This window comes from Octodon degus, unplaced genomic scaffold (assembly GCF_000260255.1).
Source record: "Octodon degus isolate 3935 unplaced genomic scaffold, OctDeg1.0 scaffold00221, whole genome shotgun sequence".
NCBI lineage: Eukaryota > Metazoa > Chordata > Mammalia > Rodentia > Octodontidae > Octodon > Octodon degus.
Window position 1 is genome coordinate 74,556 of NW_004524797.1, and position 5,866 is coordinate 80,421.

At 42.1% G+C, this 5,866-nt stretch overlaps 1 non-coding gene across 1 annotated transcript; it reads left to right on the forward strand.

Annotated features, from left to right (window-relative positions):
- Window positions 1–921: 921 nt before the first annotated feature.
- On the forward strand, window positions 922–1,029 carry LOC111813770. Its single transcript, XR_002818942.1, has one exon. It is a non-coding gene; the product is annotated as a U6 spliceosomal RNA (small nuclear RNA).
- The last annotated feature ends 4,837 nt before the right edge of the window (window positions 1,030–5,866 follow it).

Sequence of the window (5,866 nt, forward strand, 5' to 3'; positions counted from 1 at the left end):
AAAAAAAAAAAAAAAAAGTATAGGACAATGAAAACCTTCCCAACAAGAGGTTTGGTAGAAAAAATCAGCTGAATCTACACTGGAGTAGGTTTGGGGGAACAAGAGGACCAAGTTAGTGATGACACTTATATAAAATAATTCCGAGGGGCATGCCTTCTAAAGTAGAACGCAGAAGTAGTTTGGGGTGGGGGAAAAAAGAAACTGGATTATCCTTTCCCTCCACAGCATTCTCTACTTTGAAAAATATTTCTCTCCAGTTGGATCCTGTGGATCAGTTTTACTGTCATGGGCTGGGGAGATGGCTCAGCAGAATAAGCACTTCCCTGGCAAGCACAAGGGCCTGTTTATTGCCAAACCATTTTCATATGCTTAATATTTCATGCATTTAAATTAGGATCGATTTAGTTACAGGTATGGTTTACCATTATTTTGCTTAATATCGTGTGGAATGTATGTAAAATGCTGTCTGGATTGAAACCATCCCTGCAGCAGAAACACAGTTGGAACTGAGAACTTTAGGTGAAACTGCATAAGGAGAATTTAGAAGCAGAAAGGACCCTGGAGGAGACAGGTGACGAAGAGCACAGAAGGAATCAAACTGTCTTCCCTTTAAGAGTGAGGCACTCTGTCTCTTGCCTTCAGCATATTCACACTTTCATTTGTTTTTCCTTTTATTCACTGCACTCAAATCAAGTACAGCTTTCTGCACGTGTTAAAGGAAAAAGATGCATTAAAAGTTATTGAAAATTGGGCTCTGGGATCTTTTCATTTTCACTTTTACTGTGGCATTTTTGTTCAGACCTCAGAATGAAAAAAGAAAAAATGCAATACTTCCTAAACAGTAAGACATCCCTTCGCTCACAAAAACATTTCAATAAAAACTATAAAACTTAGACTCTGAAACCTAAAAAAAAAAAACAAGTGCTTGCTTCGGCAGCACATATACTAAAATTGGAACAATACAGAGGAGATTAGCATGGCCCCTGCACAAGGATGACACGCAAATTCGTGGAAAGAAAAGCTAATTTTATTTATCATATCTTGGGACTCTGCGAGCCGCATTATCTCTGTGAAGAGAAGAATATTCAACCAGAAAGCCCAGCTGAAACGCTGCCACTCCAGAGAGGTGCGTGTGGAGCTGAGAGAAGTCAGTGACTTGACGTTACGGAAGGAGGAGATCGGGAAAGGCGTGCGGGCTGACTTCTATGCACATATTTTCCATTATGTCTTTTTTTTTGTTTTTTAACGTATTTAGTACAGGGTCTACAGGGTCTCACTACACAGATTGGGCTCGTAGTAATCCTCCTGGTTTCCGCCTCCGAAGTGCTGGGATTACAGGCGCACACCACGACATCTCAGCCACCGTCTCAGCGCGCCTGCACCACACATGGGAGATGGACATTTTTCATTTTAGCAAGGAATTTATTTCTACATGAGCTTTATACCCTTGTTGTACTGAAAAATAATATAAACTTATGAACGTTAGTCTATGAACTTAGTCTATTTAACTTTTAATCCTGCTTAGGCTATTTACTGACATACGACGGAGTTACTTATTCATTACAATAATTTTCAAACTAGTAAGCTTGGACTTTTTACCATGTGTTAGGCAGAAACGGACAACACAGTCCATACTTCAGGAACAGACCGGGTTACTACTGAAGATGGAATGGCTGAAGTTAGTTTTTCTTGGAGGAAACACGGCCTGACAAGAGCAAAGGCAAAGCCCTCCAGAGGAAGTCTGTGGAGAAGGAAGAAGAGGGAGAAGAAACAGGAAGAAAGAGAAGAAGACAAAGGAGGAGGAGAAGGAGAAGAACGGAAGGAGGGAAGGGGAGGGGAGAGGTGTGTGAGGGTCACTGGGCCATTCTCAGCTGGAACAGGCAGTCTGCAAAACATGGGTGTATTGCTTCAAGCCAAGAAAGCCCACAGCGAATTCCTCTGATCACAAACGGTTAAGGCCATGTAAAGGGTTAACAGAGTTTTGTGCCTTGTGGGAAATTCTTCAAAAAATGGAAAAAAAAAAAAAAAAAACACCTTTGTGCTTCCTGTTATCTACTCTAAGAAATGTACTCTCCCTCTCGGGCTCAAGGCTATTCAACAATAAATAACTGTTTTGTGTCAAGGCTGCAAGCTAACACAAACTCCCTCCCTAACCATCTCCTGTTATGTAGTCAGCTTAAGATGTATCTTGTAAAAATATGCACTTATCTCTAAGCTGTGTGTAGTGGTTGATACATTGCGTGAACTTGGCCGGATGACTCCTTGGTGCACTTGCGGCTGGTGGGGGTCCCGCCCTGGGACACAATTGGTTCTGCCCCCAGAGTGACTCAGCACAAAGAGACCAGATAAAGGGGCTAAGGAAGTAGTCGCTCTCTTCATGTAGTCTGAGGAGCTTCAGTCTTCGCATTGGCCTGCAGACTCTTCCACCTCCGGCTTGGATCCTCCACTTTCCCTCGCAGACTCTTCAGTCTTCTCTCGCAGACCCATCAGCTCGAGCACAGCAGTGGGCTTCAGACCTTGGGACTGAACTCCTCAGTTTGGGGTGTGCAGACGCCCTCTGCACACTCCTCCATCTGACTCTGTGGTTGATGTAAGCCAACCTTCTAATACCTTATAGGTTGTAAATCTTGTGTTAATATCTGTTCCTTATATTATATCTGTTCCTCTAAGTAAAACCTTGACCAATACACTGTGAAAGACCCTTTAGTTATGAACAGTCTGCAGCTGTGTCAAATGAATGTAGTTTCTGTTGTTCTGTGCTAGAGAACAAATTCGCTTACCAAACTGGATGTGATTTCTGTTATAAATACCCCCCTGTGAAATGGGATGAGCTAGGAAACATGACAATGTTAAGCCATGCAGTTATATGTAAAAGTTGAGCAAGGCAATGATCCGGAGAATATTCAGAAGATTCTTTAATCTAGCAATTAATTGGAAAGATTCTCACCCTGACTAACTATATATACTGATATCTGTGAACTAAGCTACTGCACTGCAGATGGTAATTTGTAATAGTGGTTTCATATTGGGAGTGCCTGTCATTGTGGTATTCTGAACACGGGCTGCTTGTCATGACATGCCTGTTACTGCTAAGATGTCTCTCGGGTAGGTGGATGTTCAAGAAGAAGGGGGTGGTGAATGAAAGCAAGAGACAGGAAAAGGAATACTGTGGGACAGTCCTGCTTCAAGGTTGTATATGGTGAGATTTTTGGACTTATGTGCAAACATGAGAAGCATAGAATTCTTTATCCTATTGTTAAAATATAATCTAATTTTTAAATGTTCTTTATCATATTACGTAGGGACTTAAGGTTCAACATGTCAATACTTGATGAAAAATACCTGTTCCTTATTATGCCTAAGATGTTTGAAATGTAGTGAAATAGTGAGGTTAAGCTTGATAACGTAAATCGTTTGTTAATAACAATAAGCTTTTCTTCTGGATGGTTAACAACCTAAGTTTGCAGACCAAAATTAGAGAAAAAGGAGGGCTACAAGGAAAGCCAATATTTTGGCCCTACCCTTCTAAGGTCAATTAAGACTCAGGACATATGAGAACTTGTACTGTAACGTCAAGTACCTCGGTAGTGTCCCAGATTTTCTGATCAAGAAGGTTATGGGGCCAAAGAGGAAATTGATCGATGACGTGGAGTGTGCCTAAGGAGAGTCACATGAGGAGAAGACACTCTCTCAGGCTTTCACAGAGAGCACATTGGCCAAGCAATGGCCGTGACTCATCCACATGGCTGCACTGACAAAGGTTCTACAATCTGAGGTACAGGATCTCAGGATAAATCCTGAGGGCATTTCACTGACCTTCTCAAACCAAAAAGCTACAACTCTTGTTGCATAGGTTCTGCTTTACCTTGGTCTTAACCATCCAGTAGAAAAGTATGAAGATGAAATATAGGAAGTAAAGCCATGTTGTTATGTTGAGCTGTGGGGGACTCACGTCAATAATTTCTGACATTGCCAATTAAACAGAAGACCCAATGCTATTATGGGCTTCTGCACTCTTTTAGAATATTTTGCTGAGTTTACACACCTATAATATTCAACAACGGAACTTAAAAAAAAAATTGGGGTATAACTATGAATGTCCATTTTGTATCTGTGTATTCAAAGTGGTTGGGATAGATATATAGTTGTATTCTCTTAATGAATAGAATGATTTTTTCTAATGGTGTTTGTAAGTAGGATCACAACTCTGCATCTTGTACAGCAATTAACCACTAAGAAGAATATATGCAGTGTATTATTTGTTGAAACTGTACTTTCGATTTGATTTGAAACTGTCTCATTGCTATATGTTTATCAATAAAACTTTGAAAAGAAAAAAAATAATAAATAAATTGAAGGTTGCCAGATACAGAGTAAACTGTGCATAAATTTTTTGAAAAAGTTACAAGGAAAAGAGATGAATTTCTGAAACATTTTATACCTGGTACTTACATTATTTTTTTTTATCTTTCTATAATTCTAGCTAAGAAAAAACAAAGTATCTAAAACCATTCTGTGAACTTAGCAAAAGTATAAAGGAGCATTTTATTGTGAAAAACAAATAAATAAAAATTTTTGAAAAGAAAAAAAAAAAAAATACCCCCCTGTACCTACGTTTGGGGCCAATCAGCCTTCTCCTGCGTGAGAAGTGGCTGAGGGACCTGAGCTCAGTAAATAAAAGGCTCTGTTCAAATCTCTATAAGGCTGATTTGGTTCCTATGCAGGGTTGACCCATCACAGGCCAGGGGCCCCGGGCAGGGTTTAGATCCGTGTCTGCGCCTTGGGCACCAGCCCCCAGATCCGTTCAGGCCCAGGCTCCCCGGCGCCCAGGGCCCCTCCACGCCAGCAGCCCTCGTCTGACCCCGCTCACGCTCCTCCGCGGAAGCTCCAGGCTGCAGCCCTGCCCCATCTGTGCTCCCTTCACTCCCAAACCCCCAGGACGAGCATCCTAGACAGAGGCAACCGCATAGAGCAGCCTGCCCGCCCGCCCCTCTCCCTGGAGCCCGCAGCCCGGTGCGGTGGTGCCCGCGCGCCCCCTGGCGGCCTCCTGCTGAAGCGCAGCGCTCCTGAGTCCGCGGTTCTCTCCTGAGGGCGGCGCTGCTGCAGCCTTGCCTGCTCACTTGGGCATCGCTGCCCTTGGGGCTGCGGCCTGGGAAACAGGGAAACCTTTCTGCTCCTGAGGCAGCTGCAAAGCATCCTGTCGCGCTAGACCCCAAGGAGCCTCGCAGACCGCTAGGACAGTCAGGACTGAAGCACACAGCGACATCTTTATTTCAGGCTGGGTGCAGCCTGGTCAAGGGCAAGAAGGACTTTGATCGCGAACAAAGGGAGAGAATCTGGTTTAACGAATTTTTTTCCCATAATTTTATTGAGAAACAAACAGCAATGAGACAGTTTCAAACCAAATTGGTAGGACAGTTTCAATAATTCACACATTACATACATTCTTCCTAGTGGTTTTTTGCTGTACAAGATGCAGACACAATATCCTATTTACAAGCACCATTAGAACAAATCCGTCTATTCATTAAGAGAATGTAACTATATATCTATCCTAACTATTTTGAATACATAGATACAAAATGGACATTCATCTGTATCCCCTTTTTTGTTTAGTTCCATCATTTGAATATTATAAGGCCAGGGAGATGGCTCAGTAGGATAAGCGCTTGACTGGCAAACACAAGGATCTGAATATTATAGGTTTACGTGTAAACTCAGCAAAATATTCTAAAAGAGTCCAGTAGTCCATAATAGTACTGGGTCTTCTGCTTGCCTGACAGTGTCAGAAATTGTTGACCTGAGTCCCCTACAGCTCAACATAACACCATGGCTTTTCTTCTTTTTTTTTTTTTTTTAATTTTTT